This window comes from Triticum aestivum, chromosome 1D (genome assembly GCF_018294505.1).
Source record: "Triticum aestivum cultivar Chinese Spring chromosome 1D, IWGSC CS RefSeq v2.1, whole genome shotgun sequence".
Taxonomy (NCBI): domain Eukaryota; kingdom Viridiplantae; phylum Streptophyta; class Magnoliopsida; order Poales; family Poaceae; genus Triticum; species Triticum aestivum.
Genome location: NC_057796.1, coordinates 324500592 through 324524727, shown reverse-complemented (window position 1 = coordinate 324524727; position 24136 = coordinate 324500592). Strand labels below are relative to the sequence as shown.

General features: G+C 43.5%; 1 non-coding gene across 1 annotated transcript; it reads left to right on the top strand.

Annotated features, from left to right (window-relative positions):
- Positions 1–21335: 21335 nt before the first annotated feature.
- On the top strand, positions 21336–21465 carry LOC123183868 (small nucleolar RNA SNORA17). Its single transcript, XR_006492857.1, has one exon. It is a non-coding gene; the product is annotated as a small nucleolar RNA SNORA17 (small nucleolar RNA).
- Positions 21466–24136: the final 2671 nt, after the last annotated feature.

The window sequence follows — 24136 nt, the reverse complement described above, 5'->3', positions numbered from 1 at the left end:
GGATCAGAACTCGACACTGTCGAGTGGTATGCTTAGGATAAATCAAATTGCCTTCTTCATCCTTCTTGGTGTGAATGTGACATGGCAAATCCAACACGTCATTTCCGGCTTGATCTTTTACTTTCTTGGGGGTCAAAGGCCCCTTAGGTTTCCATTTAAACTTTCCTTGAATCACTGCCGCAGTTTCACCAGGCCCTGCAGGCTCAGCTTTACACTTCTGTTTCCGATTGGAATTGCCTCCACCGGTGTCCTGACCGACTGGTTTGCTCTTTCCACTGCGAAGTCGATCCTCTTCTTCTCCGTTAGCGTACCGAGTGGCTATTTCCATCATCCGAGTCAGAGACATATCTCCTGTCCGACCGAATTTCAGGACTAACTCTCGATACTTAACGCCCTCCTTGAAGGCACAAACTGCTTGATGCTGGGACACATTTTCCACTGTGTGATGTAAAGTGGTCCACCTCTGAATGTAATCTCTCAGAGTCTCATTCGGTTTCTGCACGCAATGTTGCAATTCTGTCAATCCCACTGGCCGCTTGCAAGTACCCTCAAAAGTTCTGACAAACACTCGGGCCAGTTCTTCCCAACTGAATCTACTGCCTGGTGTTAACTGAGTCAACCATGCCCTGGCCGAACCTTCCAACATCAGAGAAAGATGCTTCATGGCCACTTCATCATTGCCACCACCAATCTGCACAGCCACTCGGTAATCCTCAAGCCAAGTGTCAGGCTTGGACTCACCAGTGAACTTGCTGACTCCAGTCGCCAACCTGAAGTTGGGAGGAATCACCGCGGCTCTGATGGCTCTGCTGAAACACTCCGGACCTGAAACATGAACTCTGCTGCCAGTTGGGTGATCTCTGTCAAGGCCCTCTCTGTGTGCTCTGTTCCTATCGACCAAACCTTGAACGAGAATAGATCTCGCATCAAAGCCTGGTTCCCTTGGGTCGACTGGTATTCTTCGCTCGCCACTGTGAGGGCGTCTGTCATCATATTGCCAAGGCACATATGATCCACTCCTCGGAGGAGGTGTGGGCACTTGACGATGGTCATCACGGCCGAGTCGGTGATCATACTGCTCGTGCTTTCTGTACTGATCCTGCCGGTGCCCACGTCCCTCATGTCGCGGGGGCGATCTTGGGCAGTGGGCCGACTGAACTGTATCCGCCATCACAGACCTGCTATGAATCCTATTCCGCAGCTGAGACACTGCTGTGTTCTGTTCCCCTGCTGCCCGGAGTAAGGCCTGGATCTGCATCAAACCTCGTCCAGCCTCCGACTGGGAAGGCTGAATTGACTCTGCTATACGGGCTGCAGCAGTGAGATTTTGAATCCGGGTGCGGTATACCTGAGGTTGAGGTGGAAAAAGCTGTCGTCGACTGGACTCAGGAATCCGCTGCCGAGCATGCTCGTCGAGTGCGTGCTGAAGATTCTCTTGTCGAGTGTACTCTGCCCGGTTGGCCAGGCGCGCCTCCTCCAAGGCCCGGGCCTCGGAAGTTTCCCCAACGATGGGCCTGTGGAGTGCATCCATGTTGCAACGGCGAAGATCTTCCCTCTGCTGAGAAGAAAGGGGTTCAGGGTGGTACTCTTCGTGAATGCGTGACGGATCGCCGCCACCATCACCACCGTCGTGGCGGCAGAAGCCAGGCGGACTACCTGGTCCGTCGACCATCAAGACTTCAGCCGCAGGGTCGCTGCTATCGCACTCGGATGCGGTCTCGACGGAGCCAGTCGACAGGTCGAACAGGCCGTAGAGAGTTTCATCGGGCAAGATTGCCGCGACTTGTGGGGTGGCCGACTGACAAGCCACCGCGTGTTTCACCCACCGCTGAAGCCGCGACCGACTGGATCACTTGCGTCGGCGAACATCGGGGAGCGAGGACACCACGGGAGCCGACCGATACTGGGTCAACGGCTGCCGGAGAAGGACACCGCGAACGCACGCGCAAAAGTGCATCGCCCCGCCGACGGGGAGCGTCTCGACGTCGAGGGGAGCTTTCTGAAGCCAGGCGGAGTCGTCGGCAATGAAGACGAGCGCACTGATACCGATCTCACGGCCCTCAGCCAATCCACCGCCGGAAACCATGATGATGGGCATCGGAAAAATCGCAACCACACCAAAAAGTCGCTAAGACACCTGCCCCATGGTGGGCGCCAACTATTGTGGTACTAAGACTGACAGTAGAATGGGGGGTAGGTATGAGGAGGCAAGATCCCAGCTATGGTGAAGTTGTACACACAAGGTTTACGAGTTCAGGCCCTTCACGGTGGAAGTAATAGCCGTACGTCTCGGTGCCCGGAGGCAGTCGACTGGATTATATGTGTGTTGAGTTACAGGGGGTGCAAACCCTTGTCCCTGAGGAGGGGGGTCGCTTATATAGAGTTCGCCAGACCCCTCCCGCCCTCAGTTACACAAGGTTTAAGGTACATAAAGATGGGGCGTTTCTGGTAACGCCAATAATAAAGTGACATAAATGTCCATTAAGTCTATAGAGTAAACGTCCGACCGTTGCCATTCAGAGTGACTTTAGGTCTCCTGTTTGTCGAGTGATTCCGCTTACAGTCGAGTGAACTTGAATCTTCTGAGCGGAATGCTTATAGTCGAGTGGATGATGATATCCCTTGAATGCTTCTCACTTTAGGGTAACGTCCTGGGGGAGGGTGTCTAGGTCAGGCCTATGACCCTACCCTAGGTACATAGCTTCATCAGGACCCAAGCCTGAAATTGAGCGCTTCTACTACAAAGGAAATGGTCACTGGAAGCAGAACTGCCCCCAAATACTTGGCAGATAAGAAGGATGACAAAGTGAACAAAGCTATATTTGATATACGTGTTATTGATGTGTACCTTACTAATGCTCGTAGTAGTGCCTGGGTATTTGATACTGGTTCGGTTGCTCATATTTGTAACTCAAAACAGGAGCTATGAAATAAACAAAGATTGGCTAAGGAGGAGGTGACGATGCACATCGGGAATGGTTCCAAGGTTGATGTGATCGTCGTCGGCACGCTACCTCTACATCTACCTTCGGGATTAGTTTTAGACCTCAACAATTGTTATTTGGTGCCAGAGTTGAGCATGAACACTATATCTGGATCTTGTTTATTGCGAGACGGTTATTTTTAAGTCAGAGAATAATGGTTGTTCTATTTATATGAGTAATATCTTTTATGGTCATGCACCTTTGATGAATGGTCTATTCTTGTTGAATCTCGATCGTAGTGATACACACATTCATAATATTGATGCCAAAAGATGCAAAGTTGATAATGATAGTGTAACAATCTTGTGGCACTGCCGTTTAGGTCATATTGGTGTAAAGCGCATGCAGAAACTCCATGCGGATGGACTTTTGGAATCACTTGATTGTGAATCATTTGATATTGCAAACCATGCCTCATGGGTAAGATGAATAAAACTTCGTTCTCTGGAACAATGAAGTGAGCTAATGACTTATTGGAAACAATACATACCGACGTATGCGGTCCGACGAGTGTTGAAGCACGCGGCAGGTATTGTTATTTTCTAACCTTCACGGCTGATTTAATTAGGTATGGGCATATCTACTTAATGAAACACAAGTGTGAAACAGTTGAAAAGTTCAAAGAATTTTAGAGTGAAGTGGAGAATCATCGTAAAGAAAATAAAGTTTCTATGATCTGATCGCGGAGGTGAATATTTGAGTTACGAATTTGGCCTTGAAGACAATGTGGAATTGTTTCACAACTCACGCCATCTGGAACACCACAGCGTAATGGTGTGTCTGAACGTCGTAACCGTACTTTATTAGATATGGTGCGTTCTATAATGTCTCTTACCGATTTGCCTTTATTGTTTTGGGGTTATGCATTAGAGACAGTCGCATTCACGTTAAATAGGACACCATCTAAATTCGTTGAGACGACACCGTATGAACTATGGTTTGGTAAGAAACCTAGGTTGTCGTTTCTTAAAGTTTGGTGATGCGAGGCTTATGTGAAAAGGCTTCAGACTGATAAGCTCGAACCCAAAGCAAAGAAGTGCATCTTCATAGGATACCCTAAAGAAACTATTGGGTATACCTTCTACCACAGATCTGAAGGCAAGATCTTTGTTGCTAAGGATGGGTCATTTCTGGAGAAGGAGTTTCTCTTGAAAGAAGTGAGTGGGAGGAAAGTAGAACTTGATGACGTAGTTGTACCTTCTCTCGAATTGGAAAGTAGCATATCAGAGAAAATCGTTCCCGTGATGCCTACACCAACTAGAGAAGAAGCTAATGATAATGATCATGGAACTTCGGATCAAGTTACTACTGGACCTCGTAGGTCGATCAGAACATGTATCGCACCAGAGTGCTACGGTAATCATGTCCTGGAAGTCATGTTGTTACAAGGCGAACCTTCAAAATATGAAGAAGCTTTGATGAGCCCAGATTCCGACAAACGGCTTAACGCCATGAAATCTAAGATAGGATCCATGTATGAGAACAAAGTGTGGACTTGGTGGACTTGCCCGATGATTGACAAGAGATACGTCTCCAATGCATCTATAATTTTTGATTGTTCCATGCTATTATATTATCTGTTTTGGATGTTTTAAATGCGTTAATATGCTATCTTATATTACTTTTGGTACTAACCTATTAACCTAGCGCCCAGTTCCAGTTTTTGTTTTTTCCTTGTTTTTAAGTTTTACACAAAAGGGGACGGAGTCCAAACGGAATAAAACTTTCGGGATGATTTTTCTTGGACCAGAAGAATCCAGAGGACTTAGAGAGGGGGCCAGAGGAGTCCCGAGGAGGCAACAAGCCTACTAGGCACGCCCCAGGGGTGGCACGCCCTAAGGGCTTGTGGGCCCCTGGGAGGTCCCCTAACCCTAATTCTTGCACTATAAATTCCCAAATATTCCCAAACCATCAGAGGCATCCACCAAAATACTTTTCCGCCGCCACAAGCCTCTGTTCCCGTGAGATCCCATCTTGGGGCCTTTTCCGGCACCCTGCCTGATACGTCTCCAACGTATCTATAATTTTTAATTGTTCCATGCTATTATATTACCTGTTTCGGATGTTTTATATGCATTAATATGCTATTTTATATTATTTTTGGTACTAACTAATTAACCCAGAGCCCAGTGCCAATTTCTGTTTTCTCTTTGTTTTTGAGTTTTACAGAAAAGGAATATCAAACGGAGTCCAAACAGAATAAAACTTTATGATGATTTTTCTTGGACCAGAAAACACACGTAGGACTTGTGGGCCCCTCGTGCACCCCTGACCTAATTTACTTGCCTATATATTCCCATATATCCCCAAACCAATAGAGGCATCCACGAAAACACTTTTCCACCGCCGCAACCTTCTGTACCTGTGAGATCCCATCTAGGGACCTTTTCCAGCACCCTGCCAGAGGGGGATTCGATCAGGGAGGGCTTCTACATCAACTCTATTGCCCTTTCGATGAAGCGTGAGTAGTTTACCACAGACCTACGGGTCCATAGCTAGTAGCTAGATGGCTTCTTCTCTCTCTTTGATGTTCTTCGAGATATATTCCATGTGATACTTCTTTGCGGTGTGTTTGCCGAGATCCGATAAATTGTGGATTTATGATCAGCTTATCTATGAATATTATTTGAATTTTCTCTGAATTCTTTTATGCATGATTTGATATCTTTGTAATTCTCTTCGAACTATTGGTTTGGTTTGGCCAACTAGATTGGTTTTTCTAGCAATGGGAGAAGAGCTTAGCTTTGGGTTCAATCTTGCGGTGTCCTTTCCTAGTGACAGCAGGGGCAGCAAGGCACATATTGTATTGTTGCCATCGAGGACAAAAAGATGGGGGTTTCATCATATTGCTTGAGTTAATTCCTCTACATCATGTCATCTTGCCTAATGCGTTATTCCGTTCTTTATGAACTTAATACTTTAGATGCATGCTGGATAGTGGTCGATGTGTGGATTAATAGTAGTAGATGCAGAATCGTTTCGGTCTACTTGACACGGACGTGATGCCTATATTCATGATCATTGCTTTAGATATCGTCATAACTTTGCGCTTTTCTATCAATTGCTCGACAGTAATTTGTTCACCCACCGTATTATTTTCTATCTTGAGAGAAGCCTCTAGGGAAACCTATGGCTCCTGGGTGTATTTTCCATCATATAAGTTTCCGATCTACTATTTTCCCATCTTTTACTTTCCAATCTATAAACCAAAAATACCAAAAAATATTTACTTCACCGTTTATCTATCTCTATCAGATATCACTTTTGCGAGTAACCGTGAAGGGATTGACAACCCCTTTATTGCGTTGGGTGCAAGTTGTTGATTGTTTGTGCAGGTATTCGGTGACTTGTGCGTTGTCTCCTACTGGATTGATACCTTGGTTCTCAAACTGAGGGAAATACTTATCTCTACTTTGCTGCATCACCCTTTCCTCTTCAAGGGAAAAACCAACGCAAGCTCAAGAAGTAGCATCTATCTGATGTAATCTTCTTTTGCGTTGTGTTTATCGAGATCCGATGAATTGTGGATTTATGATCAACTTAACTATGAATATTATTTGAATCTTCTCTGAATTCTTTTATGCATGATTTGGTATCTTTGTAATTCTCTTCGAACTATCGGTTTGGTTTGGCCAACTAGATTGGTTTTTCTTGCAATGTGAGAAGTGCTTAGCTATGGGTTCAATCTTGTGGTGTCCTTTCCCAGTGACAGTAGGGACAGCAAGGCACGTATTGTACTGTTGCCATCGAGGATAAAAAGATGGGGTTTGCATCATATTGCTTGAGTTATTTCCTCTACATCATGTCATCTTTCTTAATGCGTTACTCTATTCTTCATGAACTTAATACTCTAGATGCAGGCAGGAGTCGGTCGATGTGTAGAGTAATAGTAGTAGATGCAGAATCGTTTCAGTCTACTTGACACGGACATGATGCCTATATTTCATAATCATTGCCTTAGATATCGTCATAACTTTGCGCTTTTCTATCAATTGCTCGACAGTAATTTGTTCACACACCATATTATGTGCTATCTTGAGAGAAGCCTCTAGTGAAACCTATGGCCCCCGGGTCTACTTTCCATCATATAAGTTTCCGATCTACTTATTTGTAATCTTTTACTTTCTGATCTATAAACAAAAATCCAAAAATATTTACTTTATTGTTTGTTTAGTTTCATCTATCTCTATTAGATCTCACTTTTGCAAGTAACCGTGAAGGGATTGACAACCCCTTTGTCGCGTTGAGTGCAAGTTGTTTGATTGTTTGTGCAGGTATTGGTGATTTGTGTGTTGTCTCCTACTCGATTGATACATTGGTTCTCTAACCGAGGGAAATACTTATCTCTACTTTGCTGCATCACCCTTTCCTCTTCAAGGGAAAACCAACACAAGCTCAAGAAGTAGCAGGAAGAATTTCTGGCACCGTTGCCGGGGAGATCTACGCTTACCCATCATAAACTCTCATCTCTTGCATTACATTATTCGCCATTTGCCTCTCGTTTTCCCCTCCCCCACTTCTAAAATGACTTTCGAAAAGAGTTGCCTTTTCTTCGCCCCTCTTTCGTTCGTCTTCTTCATTTGCTTTTTGTGTGCTCCTGTGTTGGATTGCTTGCTTTGTCACGATGGCTCAAGAGAATACCAAATTGTGTGACCTTTCCAACACTAATAACAATGATTTTATTAGTACTCCGATTGCTCCCACCACAAGTGCGGAATCTTATGAAATTAATGCCGCTTTGCTGAATCTTGTTATTAAAGATCAATTTTCCGACCTTCCTAGTGAATATGCCGCATCCCATCTGAATAATTTCGTTGAGTTGTGTGATATGCAGAAAAAGAAAGATGTGGATAATGATATGGTTAAATTGAAGCTATTTCCGTTCTCACTTCGAGATCGTGCAAAAACTTGGTTTTCATCTTTGCCTAAAAATAGTATTGATTCATGGAATAAGTGTAAAGATGCTTTTATTTCCAAGTATTTTCCTCCCGCTAAGATCATCTCCCTTAGGTGAATTTTAAGCAACTTGATCATGAACATGTTGCACAATCTTGGGAGAGGATGAAACTGATGATACGAAATTGCCCTACTCGTGGCTTAAATTTGTGGATGTTTATTAAAAAAATATGATGGATTGAATTTTGCTTCTAGAAATCTTTTAGATTCGGCCGCGGGATGTACTTTTATGGAAATTACTTTAGGAGAAGCTACTAAACTCCTAGATAATATTATGGTTAATTATTCTCAATGGCACACCGAAAGATCTTCCACTAGTAAAAAAAGTACATGCGATTGAAGAGATTAATGTTTTGAGTGGAAAGATGGATGAACTTATGAAATTATTTGCTAGCAATAGTGCTTCTATTGATCCTAATGATATTCCTTTGTCTACTTTGATTGAAAATAATAATGAATATATGGATGTGAATTTTGTTGGTAGGAACAATTTTGGTAATTTTAATCCTAGGCTGTTTCCTAGTAATTCCTCTAATAATTATGGTAATTCCTACAACAATTCTTATGGAAATTTTAATAAGCTGCCCTCTGATTTTGAGAATAGTGTTAAAGAATTTATTAGTTCGCAAAAGAATTTCAATGCTATGGTTGAAGAAAAATTGCTTAAGATTGATGATTTGGCTAGGAACGTGGATAGAATTTCTCTTGATGTTGATTGTTTGAAAATTAGATCTATTCCATCCAAGCATGATATCAATGAATCTCTAAAGGCTATGAGAATCTCCATTGATGAGTGCAAAGAAAGAACCGCTAAGATGCGTGCTAATCGAGATTGGTTTGTAAAAGTGTGTTCTTCTAGTTTTGTGAAAATAACGATGAAGATCTTAAAGTGATTGATGTGACTCCTATTGAATCTTTGTTTTTGAATCTAAATCTTGATAAATATGGGACTGGAGATGAGTCAACTTTAGTTAAAAAGTGTCCCTATGATTCGGAGTTTTTAGATCTTGATGCAAAAATTGATAGAAGAGGGATTGGAGAGGTCAAAACTTTAAGTAGCAATGAACCCACTCTTTTGGATTTCAAGGAATTTAACTATGATAATTGTTCTTTAATATATTGTATTTCCTTGTTGCAATCCATGTTGAATTCTCCTCATGCTTATAATCAAAAGAAAGCTTTTACTAAACATATCGTTGATGCTATGATGCAATCTTTCCAAGAAAAGCTTGAATTGGAAGTTTCTATCCCTAGAAAACTTTATGATGAGTCGAAACCTACTATTAAGATTAAGGTTAAAGATTATGAGTGCCATCCTTTGCATGATTTGGGTGCTAGCGTTTCCACGATTCCAAAAACTTTATGTGATGTGTTAGGTTTTCGTGAATTTGATGATTGTTCTTTAAATTTGCATCTTGCGGATTCCACTATTAAGAAACCTATGGGAAGGCTTAATGATGTTATTATTGTTGCAAATAGGAATTATGTGCCCGTAGATTTCATTGTTCTTCATATAGATTGCAATCCTACATGTCCTATTATTCTTAGTAGACCTTTCCTTAGAACGATTGGTGCAATTATTGATATGAAAGAAGGAAACATTAGATTTCAATTTCCGTTAAGGAAGGGCATGGAACACTTTCCTAGAAAGAAAATTAAATTTCCATATAAATCTATTATGGGAGCTACTTATGTATTGCATGCCAAAAATGACAATATATAGATATATTTGTGTTTTTTTTCTGCCTAGCTAAGGGCGTTAAACAATAGCGCTTGTTGGGAGGCAACCAATTTTATTTTTGTTCTTTGCTTTTTGGTTCTTTTTCTCAATAAATAATTAATCTAGCCTCTGGTTAGATGTGGTTTTGTGTTTTAATGAGTGTTTATTCCAAGTAAGACCTTTGGGATGGCTTACGGTGATAGTTGATTTGATCTTGCTGAAAAACAGAATCTTTTGCGCCCAGTGACGGTGTCCTGGACTAGAGGTACTCACCACATCGTCTCCCGACTAGTGGATCGGGCCGAGGACCCCATGGCGGCTCACTCATGGGCCACTTCGGGCAGCCCATGCCGCATACAAGGAGTATTCCACAAGACTGGTGATCAAGACAAGGACTCCTCCCCACCAACATATTCGGTTAGGACTCTTGTTATCCTAGGCCTCTGGTGCATTATATAAGCCAAGGTCAGGCTAGTTGATAGATTATTATGACATTAATCATCATAGCCCTAGGGTTTAGACCACAACATATAATCTCGAGGTAGATCAACTTTGTACTTGATACTCCATCAATATAAACAAGAGCAGGACGTAGGGTTATACCTTCATCAAGAGGGCCCGCACCTGGGTAAAACATTATCTCCTTCGTTCCTGTTACCATTGATCTGAGAATCCACAGCTCGGGACCCCCTACCCCGAGATCTGCCGGTTTTGACACCGACAATGGTGCTTTCATTGAGAGTTCCGCTGTGTGGTCGGCAAAAGGATCAATGGCTTGCTTGCAGATCAACTACGACGTCGGCGTCTTCGTCGCCGCCTCGACTGGTCACCTTGGCTTGACCGAGAACTGTGCCCTACCTCCAATCATCATGTTCGTACGAGGGCCTTCATCAACATTAACTCCGATCTCTATCAAGATCATGGAGGAATCATCCATGGAGCTCGGGGGCTCAACGTCAACATTGCCCTCGGGCGACCGTGCTATTTTTCTGGACAGCGGACTTGTATCCACCGCCACCACCTCCTCGAGTGTCGTTTTAATGATTGCTTCAGTGTAATTGTGCGGAATTAAGTCTAAAACAACCATGCAAAATTTCGTCAAGTTCCGATGGAGGAATCTCCGGCAATCTACGATATACCGGAGCCCTTTCAAATCTGGACGGGAATCTGAACGAGTTTAGGGCGTGGTCTCCAGAGCCAAGCTCGGAGGTCCTTTGGAATATCCAACCGTTCATCTGCTGCGGAATTCCCATATCTACCACCCCTCAAAATTTCACCTCGATCCGACGGTTCAAACTCCGGGAACCTTCCGATGAGTGGACCAATTTTCTGATCTGTTTTCTGCGCGAATACGGATCCGACCCGAATTCATGTTTCTTTATGAACGTGATATTGGACAACCTTTTTAAAATAATTTTCTTATAGGGTATTATGCATTGTTCTTAACACGTGCCCATAAAATTTTAAGCCTTTTCTGAGGTACTCTTCATCATCACGCTGGTGTCAAACCAGTCCGGTAACATTGCTCCACGGCTGCCGACCTGCGCTAGACACGTCGTCGCTTTGTTGAGCCGAGATCATCTTCTTCGGATCATCATCTTGGTGAGCTGAAAAAGAGTTCGGCATCGCGAAGGATAAATCATCACCAACAACGCCGCCCCACGGATTACACAGAACGAGTACACCGGCGTCGCCGTTCGGTCACTTCATCAATCCGACTTTGACCGCGTCACAAGTTATGACCATCGTCGGCATGACTGCACTGTTGCTTCTTCAAGCTGATGTCCATCACGCCGAACTGCTTCAACACCTCGGCTGACATGACAGCTACAACGTCTCCTTACCTACCCGCTCCGTTACCTCGGCTAGACTGGGGCTTCACCATCTCTTCACCAACCTACTCCGGAGACTTCGACGTCACCCACCGACTAGCTTCGTCGCATTAGCTGGACCGGGGGCTTTGCCTCGGCAAGCCAATGTTTGCCAGCATCGCCATACCGCCGCTCCATCGCTCATCAGGCAATGGGTGTGCGTATCAAGTCCCAATTTTGGGAGTAACTTTTTTTCAGATTGCTACAACAGATAAACCAGGTGCTATTAATCCTAGTAATTTTTCTTACTTGGGTTTATTTTTCTGAAAAATTATTACTCTGCTTTGTTCCATCATCTGTACACAGGTCTGTCAAATGATGGCCGCATTAACGATGGTTGCGCGATGATTCGGTCCATTTCCCGTCCGCAGTTCGGCGAACGCCGCATCTAGAGCCCGGACCGCCTTGCAAATTCAGGCTTTGTCACGCCTTCACTGCGTCACGCTGACACCCTGCATCGACATTGGCTTCGGCGCCAGGCCACATCTCTTTAAATAAATTATTTTTGTGTAAATAAATTATGCAAGGATTATATATATATTTATATATTTATATTATTATTTTTTGGACCGCACTATTTTACATGTGTAGGTAATCGACTTCGACTGTGTCACGCGGTCACTTCGGCAAGCCGACGTCCTCGTCCCAATTGGCGTAAATCGGCTCGCGTGATCACGTTGTTGGTCGAATTGTCATACCGACATGTTCGGTTGCCTCAGGACTTCGGCATCACGGAGAGAGCTCTACCTCATCAAGTGTTCGACACACAGGTCATATTTCTTTTATTACTCACTTTGCATAAATTATTAATTATGCAACATTTTTTTAATTTATTATTATTACTATTATCTCCTTCTTGCACTATTTTCTGTGCACAGGTAAATTATCCGGGTTGGGCAGCGCTGTCACCTCGGCGTACTGACGTACCACGTCACCTCGGCTGGACCGGGGGCTTCGTCATCGCTTCATTAACCCACGCCGGGAACTTCGGCGTCATACTGCCGGCCTGCTCCGTCGCCTCGGACGGACTGGGGGTTCCACCTCGCCACATTGGGTGTGTTATGTCACCACTTCGGAGTGCCGAGCTCTTCGCTCCGCCACCTCGGGACCGGCTAAGGGCTGGGACCTCATCCCGCCATAAGCTCGGACCACGTCATCAACGCCGAACACATTAACCAGCTAAGTCGCTTTCATGCTCAAAGTTTTAAATTTTTAACTTGTGTTCGGTTCGACCTTGCTCACATACGTTGTACGTTAAAAGAAACTCCCTTTACCCATGTTAACTGGGGGCACTTAAAATTTATATGAGCCATTTTATAGTAAATGTGTTTTCTTCTTGGTCGTTGCAAAGTCTTTTTCTACCGCTCCTTTTTCGACTCGAGTGCATGGTCAATGGCCGGATAGCCTAGCTTCTCTCTAAAGCTGCTCGAGTTTAGTTCGCTAAACTGGCCTCAGAGAAGCACTCTTCCTTCGGGATAAGGAGCTTGAAGCCGTAGGCTGACCCGAGATCGGATGTGTCATGTTAAAGCACGATAGAAGCACAATTTTTTTTCTAACCAATTTTTGGAATGGCACCGAACACTTGATCTAGTTCGGACGTCAAGTTTTTACTGAAGTTTCTTGGTTTTCAAAGCCTATGGCACTTTTAAACATTTGTGTGTTTCCAGCATAAGTCTCTAGTGCAACGCCGGACACCTTTAGAGATTCGGCAAAAACATTCTCGGATATTGCTATATATGCATCGGTTTCGAATTGTGTCTTTGGTCAATAGTTGGGTTGCCCAGCTCCTGTGCTTGCCTCCTACGTTCCGCTTTGTTCGGCTAGGTGTGCAAAGGGAGAACCACTGCGATTGTGCTTCCCGCTCGCATGGTTAAGCACCTCAGTGGAGAAAGCCGAAAACTGACTGTCACAATAAGCGTAAACTGGTTAGCGATCCGATGACTATGTTAAATGACGGGCCGTTCATAACATTGGCCGAAGTGTTTACGGCTTGAGCTCGGCTGTTGCCGAACACTAACCGGGGGCTCGTAGCTAGCTTCCCCAGTTTAAAGCTCCTATGACTAAGTGAAAGTTATAAAGCCCGCATATCTGATTGCCTCGTTTCCGCTAACACAACCGCCTTCGGGCACCTAGACGTCGGCTAAGGGTTGTCTTGTTATTGCGGAAACACCCTGCATAGTATCTACAAAGGGGTAGAAGCCGACGATGGGCCACTTTCAACTGATAAACAGTCGCAATGGAGTCAAAATAAGCATATATCATCAGCGTTTGTATTCATTATACAAGCGTTGCCTTCCATAATTATCGTTATATAAAGCCATAAATATGCATCAATTTGACTTAAGATTTTGGCCAAGCTGGGTTGCCTGGCTCCTGTGCTTACCCCTATGTTCCCGATTGTTCGACTAGGCGGTAAAGGGAGCACCTCTGTGATTGTTACTACCGGGTCATCCGAGTTGGTACCTCAGACTGGGTGAAGCCGAAAGCTAGCAATCATAAAGAATATAATTGATAGGCAACGACGGAAGTGAAAATTTTGGTTCATTTAGACCATAGAGTTCGGAAACTTTCCCCGAACTAATATTTTCTGCCCACATTGATCGGAGGTGAGGTTTCATGATCATGATCAGCATGACAACCCAAAGAAAGGAACCGATAGCGGGACTATTTTCCTTGGAAGATGTTTCTTACATTAAAAAGTAATATAACATATCTCTCCACGTACCTTTGTTTATAAAACCATATGACCGGATTGCCTTGTTTGCCGTAAATCTTTGCCCTCATAAAGGCTTTATAAAGTAGGGAAACACTCCTCAGCTACTGGCTGAGGAGGTTGAAGCCGATGGTCGGTCAACAAAGTTTTGTACAATGCGGATCCGAGCATTAATGATGTAAAGTACTTGTATACGGGATTGATTGAATCCTCGACATCGTGGTTCATCCGATGAGATCATCGTGGAACATGTGGGACCCAACATGGGTATCCAGATCCTGCTGTTGGTTATTGACCGGAGAGTCGTCTCGGTCATGTCTGCATGTCTCCCGAACCCGTAGGGTCTACACACTTAAGGTTCGGTGACGCTAGGGTTGTAGAGATATTAGGGTTCGGTGACGCTAAAGTCGTTCGGAGTCCCGGATGAGATCCCGGACGTCACGAGGAGTTCCGGAATGGTCCGGAGGTAGAGATTTATATATGGGAAGTCCTATTTTGGCCACCGGAAAATGTTCGGGATTTTTCGGTATTGTACCGGGAAGGTTCTAGAAGGTTCCGAAGTGGGGCCCACCTGCATGGGGGACCCACATGAACGTGGGTAGTGGGGGCAAGGCCCCACACCCCTGGTCAAGGCGCACCAAGATCCCACCTTAGAAGGAATAAGATAATATCCCGAAGGGATAAGATCAAGATCCCTAAAAAAGGGGGATAACAATCGGTGGGGAAGGGAAATGATGGGATTTCTTTCCCCCACCTTTGCCAACGCCCCAATGGACTTGGAGGGCAACAAACCAGCCCCCTCCACCCCTATATATAGTGGGGAGGCGCATGGGAGAAGCACCCCAAGCCCTGGCGCCTCCCTCTCCCTCCCGTGACACATCTCCCTCCTCCCGCAGCGCTTGGCGAAGCCCTGTTGGAATCCCGCTACTTCCACCACCACGCCGTCGTGCTGCTAGATCTCCATCAACCTCTCCTCCCCCCTTGCTAGATCAAGAAGGAGGAGACGTCGCTGCTCCGTACGTGTGTTGACCGCGGAGGTGCCATCCGTTCGGCGCTAGGATCATCGGTGATTTGGATCACGACGAGTACGACTCCATCAACCCCGTTCTCTTGAACGCTTCCGCTCGCGATCTACAAGGGTATGTAGATGCACTCCTTCCCTCTCGTTGCTAGTAAACTCCATAGATTGATCTTGGTGATGCATAGAAAATTTTGAATTTCTGCTACGTTCCCCAACAACGACACCTCGGACGCTAACCATCGTTGGAGCTCGGAACTGGTCCAGCATAAAGCCCGGATTCGAATGGCTCGTTCCATAGAGAAATTTTCAGCGTTAAACTCGGATAACCTCCTTCAAACTTTTTCAAGCCAAGGTGATCTATGACACCTCGGATATAGTCCGGCGTTGGAGCTCGGATATAGTCCGGCGTTGGTGCTCGGCTGCAAAAGATATGTCGAATGCAGTCCGGCGTTGGAGCTCGGATGCAAGAGGACACCGCCGCACGGGAACAACTTAAAACCCGAGGCATGGCATAAAAAATAATAATAAGGCATTGAAAAAGGTCGAGAACTTAAAGGGGCTCCTCGGATACCCGACGTGTAAACACTTCAGATTTACTTCGGCGATCCTCAAGATCGAAGATGAGAAGATTTGTTGAACCAGTTTTCAAGACCGACGACCGAAGATGAAGAACAGTTCGGAAGGATTGAGGAGCATCCCCAACTTGAAGACCGGTTTTGGGGGCTACTGACAGTGTCCTGGACTAGGGGGTACTCACCACATCGTCTCCCGACTAGGTGGATCAGGCCGAGGACCCCCATGGCGGCTCACTTATGGGCCACTTCGGGCAGCCCATGCCGCATACAAGGAGTATTCCACAAGACTTGGTGATCAAGACAAGGACTCCTCTCCACCAACGTATCCGGCTAGGACTCTTGTTATCCTAGGACTCTGTTGCATTATATAAGCCAAGGCCAGGCTAGTCGATAGATTATTATGACATTAATCATCATACCCCTAGGGTTTAGACCACAACATATGATCTCGAGGTAGATCAACTCTGTACTTGATACTCCATCAATATAAACAAGAGCATGATGTAGGGTTTTACCTCCATCAAGAGGGCCCGAACCTGGGTAAAACATCGTCTCCTTCGTTCCTGTTACCATTGATCCGAGAATCCACAGCTCGGGACCCCCTACCCCGAGATCTGCCAGTTTTGACACCGACACCCAGACCTAGAATTTTTAAAAATCAAAGAAGCGTGATAAAATTCTGAATTTTTTACACAAGATTTATATACAAATTTACTCTATTTTCCTAATTTTTAAGAAGTTTTGGAGTTACATAAGTATTCAAACAACCTAGATTACTACAGGTTGTTCAGTTTTTGACAGGTTCTGTTTTCTATGTGTTGTTTGCTTATTTTGATGAATCTATGGGTAGTATCGAGTGGTATGAACCATGGAAAAGTTGGAATACAATAGATATTACACCAATATAAATAAATAATGAGTTCACAACAGTACCAAAAGTGGTGATTTATTTTCTTATACTAACGGAGCTTATGAGATTTTCTGTTGAGTTTTGTGTTGTCAAGTTTTCATGTTTTGGGTAAGGATTTGATGGACTATGGAATAAGGAGTGGCAAGAGCCTAAGCTTGGGGATGCCCAAGGCACCCTAGGAAATATTCAAGGACAACCAAGAGCCTAAGCTTGGGGATGCCCCGGAAGGCATCCCCTCTTTCGTCTTCGTCTAACAGTAACTTTACTTGAGGCTATATTTTTATTCACCACATGATATGTGTTTTGCTTGGAGCGTCTTGTATGATATGAGTCTTTGCTTTTTAGTTTGCTACAATCATCCTTGATGTAAACACCTTTTGAGAGGGATACACATGAATCGTGATTTATTAGAATACTCTATGTGCTTCACATATGTCTTTTGAGCTAGGCAATTTTGCTCTAGTGCTTCACTTATATGTTTTTAGAGCACGCCAGTGGTTTTATTTTATAGAAATTATTGAACTCTCATGCTTCACTTATATTATTTTGAGAGTCTCTAAATAGCATGGTAATTTGCTTTGGTTATAAATTTAGTCCTAATATGATAGACATCCAAGAGGGATATAATAAAAACTTCATATAATGGATTGAATACTATGAGAAGTTTGATTCCTTGTGATTGTTTTGAGATATAAAGATGGTGATATTAGAGTCATGCTAGTGAGTAATTGTGGATTGTAGAAATACTTGTGTTAAAGTTTGTGATTGCCGTAGCATGCACGTATGATGAACCGTTATGTGATGAAGTCGGAGCATGATTTATTTATTGATTGTCTTCCTTATCAGTGGCGGTCGGGGACGAGCGATGGTGTTTTCCTACCAATCTATCCCCCTAGGAGCATGCGTGTAGTACTTTGTCTTGATATCTAATAGATTTTTGCAATAAGTATGTGAGTTCTTTATAACTAATGTTGAGTCCATGGATTATACGCACTCTCACCCTTCCACCATTGCTAGCATCTCTAGTACTGCGCAACTTTCGCCGGTACCATACACCCATCATATACCTTCCTCAAAACAGCCACCATACCTACCTATTATGGCATTTCCATAGCCATTCCGAGATATATTGCCATGCAACTTTCTACCGTTCCGTTTATTATGACACGCTTCATCATTGTCATGTTGCTTTGCATGATCATGTAGTTGACATCGTGTTTCTGGAAAAGCCACCGTTCATAATTATTTCATACATGTCACTCTTGATTCATTGCACATCCCGGTACACCGCTGGAGGAATTCACATAGAGTCATATTTTGTTCTAAGTATCGAGTTGTAATTCTTGAGTTGTAAGTAAATAAAAGTGTGATGACCTTCATTATTAGAGCATTGTCCCATGTGAGGAAAGGATGATGGATACTATGATTCCCCCAAAAGTCGGGATGAGACTCCAGACAAAAAAAAGAGGCCAAAAAAATGAGAGAAGGCCCAAAATAAAAAAATAGAGAAAAGAGAGAAGGGGCAATGTTACTATCCTTTTACCACGCTTGTGCTTCAAAGTAGCACCATGATCTTCATGATAGAGAGTCTCCTATGTTGTCACTTTCATATACTAGTGGGAATTTTTCATTATAGAACTTGGCTTGTATATTCCAATGATGATCTTCCTCAAATTTCCCTAAGTCTTCGTGAGCAAGCGAGTTGGACGCACACCTACTTAGTTTCTTTTTGAGCTTTCATAAACATATAGCTCGAGTGCATCTATCGCATGGCAATCCCTACTCACTCACATTGATATCTATTGATGTTTGATGGGCATCTCCATAGCCTGTTGATACGCCTAGTTGATGTGAGACTATCTCCTTCTTTTTGTCTTCTCCACAACCACCATATTCTGTTCCACCTATAGTGCTATGTCCATGGCTCACGCTCATGTATTGTGTGAAAGTTGAAAAGGTTTGAGAACATCAAAAGTATGAAACAATTGCTTGGCTTGTCATCAGGGTTGTGCATGAGTTGAATATTTTGTGTGATGAAGATGGAGCATAGCCAGACTACATTATTTTGTACGGATAAGCTTTTTTGGCCATGTTATTTTGACAAGACATAATTGCCTTGTTAGTATGCTTGAAGTATTATTATTTTTATGTCAATATTAACCTTTTGTTTTGAATCTTATGGATCTGAACATTCATGCTGCAATAAACAAAATTACATGGATAAATATGTTAGTAGCATTCCACATAAAAAATTATGTTTTTATCATTTACCTACTCGAGGACGAGCAGGAATTAAGCTTGGGGATGCTTGATACGTCTCCAGCGTATCTATAATTTTTTATTGTTCCATGCTATTATATTATCTGTTTTGGATGTTTTATATGCATTAATATGCTATTTTATATTATTTTTGGGACTAACCTATTAACCTAGAGCCCAGTGCCAGTTTCTATTTTTTTCCTTGTTTTTGAGTTTCGCATAGAAGTAATACCAAATGGAGTCCAAACGGAATAAAACCTTCGTGATGATTTTGCTTGGACTAGGAGACACCCTAGAGACTTGGAGATCATGTCGGAAGTGCCACGAGGCAGCCACAAGGGGGGAGGGCGCGCCCCCTGCCTTATGGGCCCCTCGTGACTCCCCTAACCTAATTCTTTGGCCTATATATTCACAAATATTCCCAAACCACCAGAAGTATCCACAAAACACTTTTCCACCACCGCAACCATCTCTTCCCGTGAGATCCCATCTTGGGGCCTTTTATTGCATCCTGCCGGAGGGGGATTTGATCACGGAGGGCTTCTACATCAACTCTATTGCCCTTCCGATGAAGCGTGAGTACTTTACCACAGACCTACGGGTCCATAGCTAGTAGCTAGATGGATTCTTCTCTCTCTTTGATTCTCAATACCATGTTCTCCTTGATGTTCTTGGAGATCTATCCGATGTAATCTTCCTTTGCGGTGTGTTTGTCGAGATCCGATGAATTTTGGATTTATGATCAGCTTATCTATGAATATTATTTGAATCTTCTCTGAATTCTTTTATGCATGATTTGGTATCTTTGTAATTCTCTTCGAACTATCGGTTTGGTTTGGCCAACTAGATTGGTTTTTCTTGCAATGGGAGAGGTGCTTAGCTTTGGGTTCAATCTTGCGGTGTCCTTTCCCAGCGACAGTAGGGGCAGCAAGGCATGTATTGTATTGTTGCCATCAAGGATAAAAAGATGGGGTTTACATCATATTGCTTGAGTTTATTCCTCTACATCATCTCATCTTACTTAATGCGTTACTCTGTTCTTCATGAACTTAATACTCTAGATGTAGGCATGATTCGGTCGATGTGTGTAGTAGTAGTAGTAGTAGTAGTAGTAGTAGTAGTAGTAGTAGTAGTAGATGCATAATCGTTTCGGTCTACTTCACACCGACATGATGCCTATATTTCATAATCATTGACTTAGATATCGTCGTAACTTTGCGCTTTTCTATCAATTGCTCGACAGTAATTTGTTCACCCACCGTATTATTTGTTATCTTGAGAGAAGCATCTAGTGAAACCTATGGCCCCCGGGTCTACTTTCCATCATATAAGTTTCCGATCTACTATTTTGCAATCTTTTACTTTCTGATCTATCAACCAAAACCCAAAAATATTTACTTTATCGTTTGTTTAGTTTCATCTATCTCTATTAGATCTCAGTTTTGCAAGTAACTGTGAAGGGATTGACAACCACTTTGTCGCGTTGGGTGCAAATTGTTTGATTGTTTGTGCAGGTATTAGTGATTTATGCGTTGTCTCCTACTGGATTGATACCTTGGTTCTCTAATTGAGGGAAATACTTATCTCTACTTTGCTGCATCACCCTTTCACCTTCAAGGAAAAAGTCAACGCAAGCTCAAGAAGTAGCAACCGGCCGTAGTCAAATTCAATTAAACTAAAGTAGGATAAACAGACACCCACCAGCCACCTTTATGCAAAACTAGTTGCATGTCTGTCGGTGGAACCGGTCTCATGTGTGTGGACATGTAAGGTTGGTCCGGGCCGCTTCATTCCACAATACCACCAAATCAAAATAAGACGTTGGTGGTAAGCAGTATGACTATCACCGCCCATAACTCTTTGCGTTCTACTCATGCATATCATCTACGCATAGACTTGGCTCTGATACCACTGTTGGGAAACGTTGCATGGAAAACAAAACAAAAATCTACGCACACGCAAGATCTAGCAAGGAGATGCAGCAACGAGAGGGGGAGAGTGTGTCTACGTACCCTCGTAGATTGTAAGCATAAGCGTTTGACAACGTGGTTGATGTAGTCAAACTTCTTCACGTTCCAACCGATCGAGCACCCAACGTACGACACGTCCGCATTCAGCACATGTTCAACATGATGACGTCATCTGCCTTCTTGATCCAGCAAGACGGTGAGGCTGTGTACGAGTTTTTGCAGCACGACGGTGTGGTGACGGTGATGGTGAAGCTATCTCTACAGGGCTTCGCCTAAGCACTATGAAAATATGACCGGGGGTGTAAACCGTGGAGGGGCCCGCCGCACACGGCTAAGACAATGTTGTGTTATGCTAGGCACCCCCCACATATACATGTATATATATATGTGTGTGTGTGTGTGTATAGGTGGGAGGGAGAGAGGAGAGGCCAAGGGGCTCCCCAAGTAGGTCTGAATCCTACTTGGGCTCCTGACCTTGGCCGCGCCCCCTGCCATATTTGACGGAGGGGAGAAGGAAAGGGGGGAGGAAGGAAGGGGGAGGCCGAATCCCCCCTTTTCCTTTCCCCACTAGGGAGGCTGCCATGGGGGCGCGCCAGCCCCTTGTGGGCTGGTGTGCTCCTCTCTTATGGCCCAATAGGCCCGCTAACCTCCCGGGGGTGTCCGGTACCCCCTCCGGTACTCTGATGATCACCCGGTACACTCTGAAACACTTCCGGTGTCCGAATACCATCGTCATATATATCAATCTTTACCTCGCAGCCATTTCGAGACTCCTCGTCATGTCCGTGATCACATCCGGGACTCCAAACAACATTCGGTTACCAAATCATATAACTCATATAACACTATATCGTCAACGAACGTTAAGCGTGCGGACCTACGGGTTCGAGAACTATGTAGACATGACTGAGACACCTCTCTGGTCAATAACCAAGAGCGGAACCTGGATGCCCATATTGGCTCCTACATATTCTACAAAGATCTTTATCGGTCGAACCGTTATGACAACATATGTAATTCCCCTTGTCCATTGGTATGTTACTTGCCCGAGATTTGATCATCGGTATCTTCATACCTAGTTCAATCTCGTTACCAGCAAGTCTCTTTACTCATTCCGTAATACATCATTGTGCAACTAAATCATTAGTCACTTTGCTTGCAAGGCTTCTTATGATGTGTATTACCGAGAGGGCCCAGAGATACCTCTCCGATACTCGGATTGACAAATCCTAATCTCGATCTATGCCAACTCAACAAACACCTTCGGAGATACCTGTAGAGCATCTTTATGATCACCCAGTTATGTTGTGACGTTTGATAGCACACAAGGTGTTCCTCCGGTATCCGGGAGTTGCATAATCTCATAGTCGAAGGAATATGTATTTGACATGAAGAAAGCAATAGCAATAAACTGAATAATCAATATGCTAAGCTAACGGATGGGTCTTGTCCATCACATCATTCTCCTAATGATGTGATCCCGTTATCAAATGAGAACACATGTCCATGGTTAGGAAACCTTAACCATCTTTGATCAACGAGCTAGTCTAGTAGAGGCTTACTAAGGACACGGTATTTGTTTATGTATTCACACATGTATTTATGTTTCCAATCAATACAATTCTAGCATGAATAATAAACCTTTATCATGAATAAGGAAATATAAAATAACAACTTTATTATTGCCTCTAGGGCATATTTCCTTCACTATATTCATGATCATCGCCTTGGATATCGTCATAACTTTGCGCTTTTCTAACAATTGCTCGCAGTAATTTGTTTATCAATCGTATGTTTTCTTTCAAGGGAGAAGCCTCTAGTCAAACCTAATGGCCCTCGGGTCTATTTTCTTTCATATATTTTCATATCTATAAACCAAAAAACCCAAAAATACCTTGCTGCAATTTATTTATATCTACTTTAGTTTGCTCTTTTATTTATCTTTTATACCTATCTCGATTAGATCTCACTCTTGTTCGTGACCGTGAAGGGATTGGCAATCCCTTCTTCACGTTGTGTGCAAGTGTTTGTTAGTTTGTGCAGGTGCATAGATTGGAGACTTGCTTTTGCCTCCTACTGAATTGATACCTTGGTTCTTAACTGAGGGAAATACTTATCTCTACTTTGCTGCATCACCCTTTCCTCTTCAAGGGAAAAATCAATGCAAGATCAAGAAGTAGCAGCAAGCTATTGAGAATAAATGGATATTCAGGAAGAAGACACACGATGATGGTAATATCACTGTCTACAAAGCTCGACTAGACACAAAAGGTTTTCGACAAGTTCAAGGGGTTGAATACGATGAGACTTTCTCACCCGTAGCGACGCTTAAGTCTGTCTGAATCATGTTAGCAATTGCCACATTTTATAATTATGAAATCTGGCAAATGGACATCAAAACTGCATTCCTTAACGGGTTTCTTAAAGAAGAGTTGTATATGATGCAACCAGAAGGTTTTGCCGATCTTAAATGTGCTAACAAAGTGTGCAAGCTCCAGCGATCCATCTATGGACTGGTGCAAGCATCTCGGAGTTGGAATATACGCTTTGATGATGTGATCAAAGCATATGCTTTGATACAGACTTACGGAGAAGCCTGTATTTGCAAGAAAGTGAGTGGGAGCTCTGTAGCATTTCTAGTGTTATATGCGGATGACATATTAAAGATTGGAAATGATATAGAATTTCTGGATAGCATAAAAGGATACTTGAATAAGAATTTTTCAATCAAAGACCTCGGTGAAGCTGCTTATATATTGGGCATCAGGATCTATAGGGATATATCAAGATGCTTGATAGGACTTTCACAAAGCACATACCTTGACAAAGTTCTGAAGCAGTTCAAAATGGACCAGTCAAAGAAAGGGTTCTTGCCTGTGTTGCAAGGTGTGAATTTGAGTCAGACTCAAAGTCCAACCACGGCAGAAGATAGAGAGAAAATGAAATTAATTCCCTATGCCTCAGCCATAGGTTCTATTATGTATGCCATGCTGTGTACCAGACCTGATGTGTGCCTTGCCATAAGTTTGGCAGGAAGGTACCAAAGTAACCTAGGAGTGGATCACTGGACATCGGTCAAGAATATCCTGAAGTACCTGAAAAGGACCAAGGATATGTTTCTCGTTTCTGGAGGTGATGAAGAGCTCGTCATAAAGGG